Here is a 14,912-nt window from a genome sequence, read left to right on the forward strand (position 1 = left end):
CGGGGGGCTTCCTCCGAGGCCCGCAGGGAGGGGGCGGCGCGGCTGCAGGCGCCGGCGGGCAGCGCTCCGCCTGGCGCTCACACCCCCAGCCGGCAGCCGCGTCCCCGCGCCGGCATCCTCGCTGCCGCCGGCTCCCACGGCGCCCCGGGCCGCTCCCCAAGCGCGCGCCGGGCCGGCGCGAGCCCCTCGTCGGCTCGGAGCGCGATCCGGGCACGCTCCTCCCTGTCCTTGTCCTCTGCTCCCGTCTGGGGACGCGTGCCCCGCACCCCGGCACGGCGCGCTCCTCTACCCCTCCCGCTCCCGCTGGCCGTGCAGAGCCCCGGCGCGCGGGCTCAGCCCATGTGCGCGGCTGCCTCGCTGCGCCCCGGAGCCCAGTGGCCGAGGCCCCGCCGGAGTTGCGCGCCCTAGAAACTCCATGCAGCTCCGGCCTCCTCCCCAGCTCCGCCCCGGCGGGCCCCCCGGGGCCTGGAGGCCGCCCGCGGCGCCGTCCCCGCTCTGCCTTCGCCCGCGTCAAGAGCCGGGGTTCAGGGCTCGCCTCGGCCGCCCGCGCCCCGGCTTCTCCGAGGGACGGGGAGCCCCCACCCCCACCCCTTCGCCTCTCCAATGGCTCCCTCGGTTTCCAGGCAGCGCAACCTGAGGAACGCCTCGGCGCGCGCGCACTCACACTCGCGCACACACACACACACACACACACGCACTGCACACACAGGCACACACGCGGGGGGCGAGCTGGAGCTTGGCAGACGGTCCTCCTTCTTTTCCTCCCCAAAGAAGCTGCCCACGTTAACTCCGGCAAACTGCTGTTTCTCCGTATTGGACAACTCGCCCAAGCGCCCCCCACCTTAACTGCTTCGTCCCCGGTGCCCACACCCTTGGGCCACGGTCACACCTGCGTCCGCGCCCAGGGGGAGGGCCGCACGCCGAGTCCGGGGGCCGGAGGGGGATTCGGCGTGCCCACCCCCGCCACTATCCGGGGAGGCGCGTATGTGGCCATCGCACGACAACCTCTGATCCCGCTCCCCTGGGGTCTGAGAACACCTGGTTTGGCCCCCCGCTTCTCTTTCCAAGGTCATAGAATGGATGCGATGAGGGGGAGACGGCGTTTGGACACAGGTGTGAGCTAGAAATCTCAAAGACTGTGCAACCGCCCGGTGCTGACCTCTGCCAGGTCCATCCTCAGACCCCACGCCTCAAGGGCAACATTTTTAGCTCAGTCTCGCGTCGACTTCCCCGTCCCTGGGCCCAGCTACACATTGCAACGAAGGTTTGTGTTGTCAAATAAAGGAGAAAAATCAAAACATCAAGATGCGTCTCAGACTGTCCGGTAGACAGAGTCGGACGCCTTCCAGTGCCTTCCTGCTCTCCCCAAGGGTGTGCCAAGGGAGAAGGGGCAACCCACCTGGTTGGAGACTTTCCTTACAGCACCCTCCTCTGCAGGCTCCCAAGTTTCGGGCCCCCTCTAGGTGGCACAAAGACTGCTCACCAGCTCAGTGCCTGTAATTCCCAGAATCCAAAAAAAGGTATATATAAAAATTCTCACACCAATCAGGAACAAAGCAGGGGATACTGCCCTAAGCCTCTGGTCCAAACAGCTCAGCAATCACCTCTCTGCTGGCTGGTGCAGCTGCCAAGGGAATGTGGGCCAAATTCTGCCAGCCAGACACACAAGTTAATCAGGCCTTGCAGCCTGGCCATGGTTCCTCTGAGTCTTCATAACATTCAGTGCGGGCACCATTCCTTTGGCATTTAGCATTTTACCCTGTGTTATGACTATCTTTTCTTGAACCAGTGCTGCTTCCCAGACTATCTTCTTGAGCCACTGGCTGAGTCTTGTCCTTAGTTCAGATGTGCATTGAAGTCATTTGCAGAGGTTTCCACGAGGGGCTGTGGGCAGATGAACTAACAGAGTTGGTGAGGTCTCAGTATGATCTTTTCCTGTGATCTCTCCACTTGGATGCAAACAGCATTTTCTAACAACTGGTTGCATCCGTAAGGGATTGTTTTGTCACTTTCTGCATGGCAACCAGGTCACCAAAGCCCTGTGGCAAGTCTATATATTGTTTAAAAAGGGGGGGGGCGCCTGGGTGGCTCAGTCATTAAGCGTCTGCCTTCCGCTCAGGTCATGATCCCAGGGTCCTGGGATCGAGCCCCGCATCGGGCTCCCTGCTCCACAGGAAGCCTGCTTCTCCCTCTCCCATTCCCCCTGCTTGTGTTCCCTCTCTTGCTGTGTCTCTGTCTGTCAAATAAATAAATAAAATCTTAAAAAAAAAAAAAAAAAAGGAAGAAAACCACAGGCCCAAAATGGTCTCATCTTAACGGAGTTGCCAAACCCGGGCTTCATCCCCAACCTAAGTGCAGTTTCAACCTCCCTCAGAAATGTAATCTTAACAGGTTGGCCAGGAATTTGTCAATCCATGCCGATGAGGGCCCTACCACCTGGGCCCTCTCCAGCCCCCGAAGGAAGAGGAAATCACCTGCGTGCTAACCCCAGCGCCTGACCCAGCACAGTCCCTTTCTTTTACTAATAACTGTCTTGCCCCACCCTCCATCTATAAAACCCTTCCATCTTGTACAACTCCTGAGTGCCTCTCTACTTGCCAGATGGGGTGCTGCCTGATTCATGAATCATTTAATAAAGCCAACTAGACCTTCAGATTTACTTGGTTGAATTTTAACAACATGCACATGATGGAGTTTCCTGGTAGAATGTAGGGGTCCCCATTTAACCAGAATAGGATACATCTGGCGGAAGTTCTCTGCCCTCGCATACTGCCCGTGTGGACTTGGGCCAGTTGTGTGGTCTCTCTAAATCTCACTGGACTCCTCTGCAAAATGAGGATAATTACAGTATCTATTCGATAAGGTTGTTGTAAAGATTAAAGGTGATCTTGTGAGGGACGCCTGGGTGGCTGAGTCATTAAGCATCTGCCTTAGACTCAGGTCATGATCCCAGGGTCCTGGGATCGAGCCCCGCATCGGGCTCCCTGCTCCACGGGAAGCCTGCTTCTCCCTCTCCCGCTCCCCCTGCTTGTGTTCCTTCTCTCGCTGTGTCTCTCTCTGTCAAATAAATAAAATCTTTAAAAAAAAAAAAAAGTGATCTTGTGAAAAAGCAGTCCCTCATGGAGAAGTTACACGAATCAGTTCTAGGCATAAAGGAGGCTTTCAGCAAATGTTGGCTGTTGTCATTATCCGAGTAGTTCACACATACCAAAGACATTACCTTGGGGAAAAGATCAAGGATCTTTCTTCCGGAGATACGAATCTCAGCCAACCTCAAAAACAAGAGAAGCCAGGGGGCAGACTTTGGAGAGCATGCCAAATGCAATTTCCTTGTTCTTACCAACAACGACTATTTTAAGACTCCCAGGTTAAGAGATTTGCAGGTTCCAAGGCCCTGATACCCTTGCTCCAACTTTTATATATATTTATTAAGGGTCAAAATGTGTTCAATATATATTTATTAAGGGTCAAAAATGTGTCTGCCCCTTCCTATTAAAATGTCAAAGAAAATTTTATACCAATTATCAGAATGGAAGCTAAAAGCAACATAGAAGGAAATGGGTGGGAGGGAATTCCCTTTCTCCTGCATTTGCAGCTGGATTTAGCATAAGTATTCTCTCCAACCCAGAATAATACAGCCCTCTAGGAGCAAGCTAGGGATAGACATTAACTTCGGTCTACCACCTGCCCCTAGTTTTGGGACTCAGAATGACAAATCAGACACCTGGACAACAGCAACCTTACCACCTGGTCATCATTCCCTGACATGGCCAAAGTCATTCCTGCCTCCACCTTATCCCTTCCCCTATCTTTCCTTCTTTGCTTTTACTTCCAATAAACCCATTTACTTTCAGTGCCCAAGACACCCAGGGGTAGAGGGGAAGGAAGGGCTCTGTTGTATTCTGAACAGAAATAGGCAGAAAAAGATGAATCATGTGGGTGCGTACATGCTGGAGGGTGAAGCTTTTCATGTATTTCATCGAAATACAGGATTTAGAATGCATTGGCTTCTTTACAACACACATGTTCTACCTTGTGGCTCGAGGTTTTAGAGTGGTTTGTTAGGCAGCAACAGATAAGTGGAATAAACTTTGGTACCTGGAAGCAGATTCCTCCTGTGGCAAAAACTGAACATATGGGCTTTGGGATTGAACAATGGACAACAGCAGTGCCCTGAAAGACCGTTTTAGCCAAAGCCACACGGGCCTCCAGAAGACTCTTGGAAAGGACTTGAAGGACACTGAGGAAATTGCTTCTGCAGGCTGTAGGAGAGGGAACCTGAGTCATGCACTCGTAGGACAGTGAGCAAAACTGTTGCCTATCATAATGTGACAAATGGGAAGGTACCTAATGAACTCATGGATCTGACAAAGGGAGATTTCCAAGTAGAACATAGAAAGGGCCAATTGAATTTTTCTAGATGCCTATGATAAAAAGACAAGCAGAGATGAGTTAAAGAAGAAACTATTCTTTTTTTTTTTTTTTTAGTAGAATTTAGAGGAAATAGAAAGAACCAGGACATGCTGGTTCATTCTAGTATCTCCAGGCAAAAGCGAACAAATCCAGGGCAATAAAATGTGGTCTCTGGATAAAGATTAAGTGAAGGATGGAGCTATAAGATCCTTTGTTAAGACCTCACACAGTTTTAAGGACATGTCTGGAAGACCTTTTTTTATTTTTATTTTTTATTTTTTTATTTGAGAGAGGGAGAGTGCTCACGCGTGCACACACACACACACACACACACAGGGAGAAGCAGGCTCCCTGATGAGCAGGGAGCCTGATGCAGGCCTGGAAGAGCTTCTAAGAATCTTGGAGACATGGTCCCTTAGCAGCCTCACCAGGAGCTGAAGATAGAGAAGGGCCTATTCTTAAAGAAATATGTAAGTTTGGCTTTTGTCTACTGGATGAATTATAATTTGAATCAAGGGAACACTCAATGATTTAAAGAAAATATACTAGTTTGGGACCAAAAGGAACAGAGACAGTACAAAAGGAAAGGAGACCACTGGATGCCCAATCCTCTCAAGGTAGTAAACAGCCTGCAACATGCAAACAGGCTGTTCTTTCTTACGGAAGACAGATTATGACTCAGAGAGTGGAACCAAGAATCCAAAAGGTGAACGCAAGAGTCAAGAGTCACTCCCAAGAAGTAGGACCCGGCCCTAATTAAGGAAATGATGCCATATTCCCAGCTGGATTTCAGTATTGCTATGGATCAGTAGCTGCTATAGGAAATAGCTCCCGTGTCCTCCCTTATTGGGTGTGATTGTCTATTACAATTTTTATCTCTGCCTCACTTGTATGTTGCGTTTTCAAGGGAGAGCAGGGAGGAGTTCACAGATCTTCAGGGAGCCTCTCCCACACCTGAACCTATTCTAGATGAACAAACCCAGGACTTCAAGCCTGAGCCTGAGGCCACAAGGAGATGAAACTTCCTGAAGCCCTTAGATGTTTCCAGGTATTTTTCATGTTGGAAGAATGTAAATAGGGGTGCCTGGGTGGCTCAGTCAGTTAAGTGTTTGCCTTCGGCTCAGGTCATGATCCCAAGGTCCTGGGATCTATCCCTCCCCACCGCTCATGCGCTCTCTCTCGCTCTCTCTCTCTCTCTCTCTCTCTCTCGATCTGCTCTCCCTCTCTCAAATAAATAAAATCTTAAAAAAAAAAGGAAGAATGTAAATAATTTTATACTATAATGAATTAAATATGGCCACAAATGCTTTGACATTCCTCTTCAAGAACTGGGATCTACATCTCCCTACCCTTGAATCTGAACAGGATCTATTACTTCTTTAATAGAATATGGAAGTTATTCTGTGCCAGTTTCCAGGCCTAGAACTTAAGAAATAGGAAGCTTCCATTTCCTGTCCCTTGGAACACTCTCTTAGAGCCCAGAGTCACTCTATAAGAAATCCAATTACCATGGGGTGAGGCAGCCCAAGCTAGCTGTGTGGAGAGGCTATGTGAAAGGAGGAGGAAGGGGGAGAGAGGCAGAGGAAGGAAGGAACAGAGGGAGGCAGGGAGGGAGATTTGGACAATCTCCCACTATTCTAGCCCCTGCTGTAACAGTCTTCTCAGCTGAGGCCCAAGATATTGAGGGCAGGGATAAGCCATCCCCATTGTTCTCTGAATTCCTGACCCACAGACTAGAAGAGGTAGTAATAAATTGGTGTTGTAAGCCACTTAGTTTTTGGGTGATTTGTTATATGGTAACAGATGACCAGAATAATTTGCTACCTTGAAAAGAGTCCAGATTATATTGTGAAGTGGGAAAAGCAAATTGCAAAATAACATACAGGTACAATTTTTGAAAAAGAAAATTTTGTATGTTGTATCCATATATACACAATATATTTGCACAGAATATAATTATAATACCATCTGTTACCTAACTTTAAGGAATCAATATTGGAGAGCCTGCTACTTTTTAGGTATATATTGTATGAATGCTCTACAACAAATATTTTTAATATTGGCTTAATTTTTTTAAATGAGAAAAACATGTCCTGCACTTATTTTATTTCAAAGTAATAAATATGTAGTATATACCTACAAAAAGAATAACACACTCTGCCCTTTAAAAAAACCAAAACACTAGGTTTACTCTATTACAGGATTATTATTGAAAAGAGATTATATTGACACATATGCTGATAATTCTTTTAATATCTAGAATAAAGACAAATTCAAATTATCAACAAAGAAAAAACAAGTTATAAGCAAAGAAAAAAAAATCAAGAGTGGCTTCAGGAGTAACACTAGATCGCAGAAGAAAAATGAACCAACAAACTTAGAAGGTAAAATGTTATCACCTGGGGTTTATTCATTCATTTAGGTTGTTACCATGTATGAAAGTACGAAGAAAAACATTTTCCTAAGGAAGCGGGTGAGAAAAAAAATACTCAAAGACTTGTATCAAGAAATTTAAGGGCACCTGGGTGGCTCAGTCGGTTAAGTGTCTGCCTTTGCCTCAGGTCATGATCCCAGGGTCCTGGGATCGAGTCCCACATCGGGCTCGCTGCTCATCAGGGATTCTGCTTCTCCCTCTCCCTCTGCCCCTCCCCCGCTGCTCGTGCGCACTCACTCTCTCACTCTCTCTCAAATAAATAAATTAAATCATTAAAAAAAGAATGGATTCAAAGCTAAGAACTCAGTAGTAAGGCAGAGGCATCATTGTGAATCTGAGAGTCTCTGCTGCCTTTCCTTTTGAACCATCAACTAATTTCCAAGTAGCATTGGACCAAAAGGCCAAAAAGAAAGTAATATCTCAAGGACTTTTGAGATTTTTGAGAGTATCACAGGCACAGAGAGAAAATAATCAGGTTTCAGCACTACTGAGACTACTAGGACCTGAGGTACCAAAATGCACAGGAAATGAAACTTCAGAAAAGTGAAAGCATCCTTCGGCTCCACTTTCCCCATAAAGAAATATGCTTCCTTTGAAGCTGCACAGGGGGAAAGGTCAAGCAAAAAAACCCCAGCAACAGCTAAGTGACTTCACAGTGAAGGAGGATATGCAGGAGTCTCACAATATGTGCAAAGCAAAAATTGGAGTTTACAACCTACCAAAGAGGAAGGGCACTGATAAACACTCAGGGTTTCAGGTGAAGCTCTTGAAGACTATACACATGAAGACAAGGGCAAACCAAAAGCCTTCGAAGAATCAAATCCCTCTTCAAATTATCTCAATTACTGGTCAGCAAAAGGTGATCTGCATGTGTTCTAACTGCCTGCCAAATGAAAATTTAAATCTTTCTGAGGGGACAGAACAACATATAGAGACACTATAATATTTCATATATAATATCTGACATTTAATAAAAAATTGCCAAGCATGGCCGGTGAGAGGGCCAAATTAAGAAAAAACAGTGAAAGAACACAAGGAAAACATAGGTGATCCAGATATTGGAGATGTATAAAACAAACACTAAAACAATTGAGATAAATTTTCAAGAGAATAAATGATAGGACAAATTCACCAGGAAAGAACTAGAATGTATTTTAAAAACAGAATTAAATAATAATTCTGGAAATAAACAAAAATACAATAACTCAATAGATGTGCTTAAAGCACATTCAATAAAAAGAGATTAATGAACTGTTAATTAAGTCAGTAGAAAATATTGTACTGAAGAAAAAAAAGAACAAAAAGTAGAGAAAAGAGCTTAAGAGATACATAGAATGTGGTGAATAGTCAAACAGATAATTGAAGTTTGAAAAAGAAAGGAGAGAAAGAATGGGGTAAAGTCAGTATTGGCTGAGAATTTTCCAAAACTAAGAAAGACATTAAGCCACAAGTCTAGGAAATCTTAGAAACTCCAAGCAGGATATATTCAAAGGAAGCCACACAGAGACAATCATAATTAGACTTCCAAAATCAAAGACAAAATATTAAAAGAAACCAGTCCCTCTCAGTCTGACTTACTTCACTTAGCATAATATCCTCTAGGTCCATCCATGTTGTCACAAATGGCAGGATCTCATCCTTTTTTATGGGTGCATTATATTCCATTGAGTGTATGTATGAATGTATGTATGTATGAATGTATGTATGTGTTTGTTACATCTTCCTTATACATTCATCTAATGATGGACACTTAGGTTGCTTCCATATCTTGGTTATTGTAAATAATGCTACAGTAAACATAGGGGTGCATTTATCTTTTGGAATTAGTGTTTTCATTTTTGGGGGGTAAATACCCAGTAGTGGAATTATTGGATCATATGGTATTTCTATTTTTAATTTTTTGAGGAACCTCTCTACTGTTTTCCACAGTGGCTGTACCTAAATGAAATAAGTTGGATTGAGAAAGACAAATACCATATGATTTCATTCATATATGCAATCTAAAAAAAAAAAAAAAATCAGGGCACCTGGGTGGCTCAGTCAGCTCATCATCTGACTCTTGATTTCAGCTTAGGTCATGATCTCAGGGTCATGAGATCGAGCCCCGCATCAGGCTCCATGCTCAGTGGGGAGTCTGCTTCTGCTTCTCTCCTTCTCCCTGTCCCTCTCCCTCTGCCCTACCCCCGATCTCTCTCTCTCTCTAAAATAAATAAATCTTTTTTAAAAATGAATAAATAAACAAAAAGCAGAATCAGAGCTATAAGTACAGAGAACAAATTGATGGTTGCCAGAGGGGAGAGGGGAAGGAGGATGGGAAAAAAGTTCGAAGGGGAGTGGGAGATACAGGTTTACAGTTTTGGAATGAGTAAGTCATGAGAATAAAAGATACAGCATAAGGAAAATAATCAATGATATTGTAATAGTGTTGTATGGTGACAGATGGTAGCTACACTTGTAGTGGGCATAGCATTACCTATAAACTTGTTGAATCACTATGTTACACACCTGAAATTAATGTAACATTGTGTATCAATTATATTCAAATTAAAATAATAAGTCACAGGATGAAAAGTACTGCAAAGGGAATATAGTCAATAATATTGTAATAATGTTGTATGGTGACAGATCATAACTACATTTATGGTGAGCATTGTGTAATATATAAAATCATTGAGTCACTCTGTTATACACTTGAAACAAATATGACATTGTATGTCAACTATATTTCACTTATAAAATTTTATAAAAGGGGAAAAAAAGCTCGTTCCTTTCTCCTTGACACACACATGCATACACGCACAACTTTCAAAAGAATAGCCAATGACACCTCGACAGAAATGATAAAAGTTATTATAACTCACAACCATTGATATAATCTTTGGAGTGCTAAAAGAAAGTAACTGTACACCTAAACTTCTGAATGCAATGAAAATGCTCATTAAAAAGAGAGCTGAGGAATTTTTGCTTCTGAGCTAGTACTAGACTTGTCCCCAACTGTTAATTAGAACACTAGACAAAATATTTGAATTCACTGTTATCAATAACTGAACGACAGCCAATGCAGGACTATGATCCATAAAGAAGAGAAACAGGGGCACCTGGGTGGCTCAGTCAGTTAAGCATCTGCCTTCAGTTCAGGTCATGATCCAGGGTCCTGGGATCAAGCCCCGCATTGGGCTCCCTGCTCAGTGAGGAGTCTGCTTCTCCCTCTCCCTCTGTGTGCATGAGCTCTCTCTCTCCCTCTCTCTCAAATAAATAAATAAATCTTAAAAGAGAGAGAGAAACAAATGAGATGAGCCCTACAATTGTCCAGGTTTTTGCCTGGAAGCATTTTTTCTGTACTATTGTAAAGGGAAAAAAAAAAAAAAAGCAGAGCACAGTGGCCTCACTGACTTGAGCAGACAGAGATCAGAGTTCATGGAGACTTAGGCAGCTGGAATTTGTCAAGCAGAGAACTGAAGAGAGAAAACTATGCACATAAAGAGCTGAGAAAATCTTTATAAGGATTATTTTGAGTTCTTGGTTAATAACTAAGATTTGCATATATAGGATAAATTCCAAGTAGTCAGGCAAAGATGGAGAGCTGTAAATTGAACAATTCCTAGAGGTAACAAAGAACTGGAAAGCATTCAAATTCTAATGAGCCCAAATGGGGAAAACACCTGGGATTACAGTAGAGACTCCAGGTAGATTGCATCTTAGTAGTTAGACTAAACTAGCATTAGGGCAGAGGCTATTCTATTGCCCATAACAAAGCTTTAAAAAACCATCAAAAAGGTCAAGCTAATTCTCAAGTAATTTTTCTACCTAACAAACAAATTTCAAAACTCCTAAAGAACAACTGCAAAATCCAGAAATTCTAATGTAACATTCACAGAAGCAAAAATACTGGGAATGATGGAATTAGCAGACGGGCTTTCATATAGTTATCATAAATATGTTCAAGGATTTAAAGAAAAATATGAACACAATAAAGAAGAGAATAGAAACTATTTTTAACAACCTAATGAAATTCTAGAGCTGAAAAATAAAATGTTTAATAATAAAAAGTTATTGATGGGCTTAACATAAGATTAGATGCTGTAGGAAAAAGAAAAATGAACTTGAAAACACAGCAACAGAAACAAAAACACAGAAAGAAAAATGGCTGAGAAAAATAGAGTTCAGTGACTTGTAGGACAATATCAAGCAATCTAACATATGTTCGATTTTAATACCTGAAGTGTGTGTGCATGAAGAGTTAGTAAGGTAGAAAAAAATTATTTGAGTAAATAATGCCTAAAATTTTCCAAATTTGATAAAAGCTATAAATACCCAGATCCAAGTGGCTCAATGTACCCTAAGCAGGATAAAAGTAGAACCACACCGTGGTACATCATAATCAACTTGCTAAAAACTAGTAAGAAAGAGAAAATCTTAAAGTATCCAGAGGAAAAAGACATATCAAGAGAACAAAGATAAGAATTGACTAACTTCTTGGGGTGCCTGGGTGGCTCAGTCATTAAGCGTCTGCCTTCGGCTCAGGTCATGATCCCAGGGTCCTGGGATCAAGTCCTGCATCGGGCTCCCTGCTCAACAGGAAGCCTGCTTCTCCCTCTCCCACTCCCACTGCTTGTGTTCCCTCTCTCGCTGTGTCTCTCTCTGCCAAAAAAATAAAATCTTTAAAAAAAAAAAAAAAAGAATCGACTAACTTATTTTCAGAAATAATGCAAGCCAGAGGACAATGAAACAGTACCTTGAATATGCTATAAAAAACAACAAAATTGTTCTTCAACTGTGAAGGTGAAGTAAAAAGTTTTTTAGGTAAATAAAAAGTGAAAGAATTTATAGCTATCAGGCTGAAGTGAAATGATAGCAGATCAAAACTTAGGAGTGAATAAAGCTACAAATGGCTAAATATGTAAGTGAATACAAGCAATTTATTTCTCAACTTTCTTTAAAAGATAGTTCCCTGATTAAATAATAATACCAATGTATTATGGAACTTATATGTATAAAGTAAAATGTGTATGACCAAAAAAAAAAAAAAAAAAAGCACAGAAGATGGGAGGGAGGAAATAAAAGTAAACCATTTTAAGGTACTTACATTATCCATGAAATAGTATAATATCATTTGACATTACATTGCTATATGTTGAAGGTGCATATTATAAATCCTAGAGCACAAAGAGAGCAAATGATCTCAAATATAAGAGATAAAATGATATTTGAAAAATAACACTGAAGAAGGCATGAAAGAGAAAAAAATGAACAAAGATCAGGACAAATAGAAAAGAAACAGCAAGATGGTAGATTTAAACCTAAATATATTGTGAATTATATTTAATCTAAAGACTCTAAAGCTACAATTAAAAGGCAGAGACCAGGGGCGCCTGGGTGGCTCAGTCTTTAAGCGTCTGCTTTTGGCTTGGGTCATGATCCCAGGGTTCTGGGATCAAGCCCCGTATCAGGCTCCCTGCTCAGCGGGAAGCCTGCTTCTCCCTCTCCCCCTCCCCCTGCTTGTGTTCCTTTTCTCACTTTGTCTCTCTCTGTCAAATAAATAAATAAAATCTTAAAAAAAAAAAAAAGGCAGAGCCCATCAGGCTGAATAAAATACAGTAAGACCCAAATATACACTATTTACCAAAAACAAAAACAAAAACAAAAAACACTCTTTAAATAAACAAATACATATACGGATAGGCTAAAAGTTCAAAGATGGAAAAATATATATCATGAAAATATTAATCATAAGAAAGCTGGAACAGCTATATTAATATCAGACAAGAAATACTGCCAGAGATAAATAGGGTTAATTCAAAATAGTAAAGGATCAATTCATTAAGAAAATACAACAATCCAGGGCACCTGGGTGGCTTAGTCAGTTAAGCGGCTGCCCTTGGCTCAGGTCATGATCCCAGGGTCCTGGGATCCAATCCCACATAGGGCTCCTTGCTCAGTGGGGAGCCTGCTTCTCCCTCTGCCTGCCACTCCCCTTGCTTGTGCGCGCTCTCTCTCTCTCTGTCAAATAAATAAAAGCTTTTAAAAAAAAAAGAAAAGAAAATACAACAATCCAAATGTAACTATAACAAATCTTTAAAATACATGATGTACAATATATGAAGAAAACAACAAATCCACAAACAGTAGGAGATTTTAACACCCTCAGTAATGAAGAAAACATGTAAAGATATAGAAGAATTGTCAAACACTAGCAAATAACTTGACCAAATTAAATTTATAGAGCACTGCATTAACCACTGCAGGATATAGTCTTTTCAAGCATGCATGGAATGTTCATAAAACATAGACTATATGTTGGGCCACAGGACAATTCTCAATAAATTTAAAAGTACTGAGATCATACAGAAAACATTCTCTGACTACAACAGAAAGAAATTGGAAATCAATAATGATAAGACACCTGGAAAATTCTCAAATATTTCATGAGTAAAATACAGTTTCACATATTGCATAAGTCAAAGAATAAATCACAAAGGGAAGTTTAAAATATTTTGAACCAAATCTAATGAAAACACAGTGTGTTCAAATTTGTGGGATGCAGTTAGAACAGTGCTTAGAGGGAAAATTTTAGCTTAAAATGCTTTTTTAGAAAAAGAGAAAGGGTTTAAAACCAACTTTCTAAAGTTCCACTTTAAGAAGCTGTAAAAAGAACATCAAATCAAATCCAAATAAAATAGAAGGAAGGAAATAATAAAGAGAAGAGCAGAAATTAATGAAATAGAAAATGGACAAACACTAGAGAAAAAACTCAATGAAAATGTCAATAAATTGATGAATCTCTAAGCTGATTTAAAAGTATGGAGAAAACACAAATTACCAAATTAGACATGATGGAAGGGGCTTTACTATAGATCCTAAAGACATTAAAAATAACAAAGGAATATTATAAACAAGTTTATTCCAAAAAAGTCAACAACTAAATAAAATAGAAGAATTCCTTGAAAAACACAAATTAACAAAACAGATCCAAGAAGAGATAGAAAATCTGAATAGTCTTATATCTTTAAAAGAAATTTAATTCATAATTAATAACCTAATTCCAAAAACAAAACCAAATTCTTTTATACCCAGAAGACTTCTCTGGTGAATCCTAACATTTAATGAAGAGTGACCAATAATCTTATAAAAATCTTTCATAAAATAAAGGGTGATACATCTCAAGTTATGCTCTTAACAAAATCAGATAAAGATGTTACAAGAAAATAAAATGGATATAAACGCAAAAGCCTTAGCAGTATATTACCAAACTAAACTCAGCAATGAATAAAAAGAATAATACATCTTGACAAAGTGGAGTTTTTCCCAGGCATACAAAGTTGGTCTAAATTTTTAAAAATTAATCAGCATAATTTATCATATTCAGAGAAGAAAAAATTCATGATCATCCTAATGTGTACACAAAAATTACTTGACAAAATTCAACACCCATTTCATGATGAAAACCCTCACATAAATAGGAACAGAAGGGAACTTCCTCAACTTGATAAAGGGCATCTATTAAAAAAAAAAATGTAGGGGCACCTGGGTGGCTCAGTCGTTAAGCGTCTGCCTTTGGCACAGGTCATGATCCCAGGGTCCTGGGATCGAGCCCCTCATCGGGCTCCCTGCTCCGCGGGAAGCCTGCTTCTCCCTCTCCCACTCCCCCTGCTTGTGTTCCCTCTCTCGCTGTGTCTCTCTCTGTCAAATAAATAAATAAAACCTTAAAAAAAAAAATGTATAGCTACAACCCCCCCAATGGTCAAAGATTGAATGCTGTCCTTGTGAAATCAGGAACGAGGCATCTATTGAACATTTGTTAGAGGCTCCAGCCAGTGAAATAAGTTAATTAAAAGAAATAAAATACACACAGATTGATAAGAAAAGGGCAAAACCTTTTATTCAAAGTCAATATGATCATACACATAAAAAATCTTAAGGAACCTATAAGAAAAGCTATTGGAACTAATAAGTGACTTTAGCAAGATCACAGAATACAAGAACAAAACCTCAAAGAAGCAACTGGAAAATGAAATTTGAAAAATAGTAGCATTCACAATAGTATTAAAAACATGAAATATGAGGG

Source organism: Mirounga leonina, unplaced genomic scaffold, assembly GCF_011800145.1.
Source record: "Mirounga leonina isolate KUSES-001 unplaced genomic scaffold, KU_Mleo_1.0 Mir_454, whole genome shotgun sequence".
In the NCBI taxonomy this organism is placed as follows: domain Eukaryota; kingdom Metazoa; phylum Chordata; class Mammalia; order Carnivora; family Phocidae; genus Mirounga; species Mirounga leonina.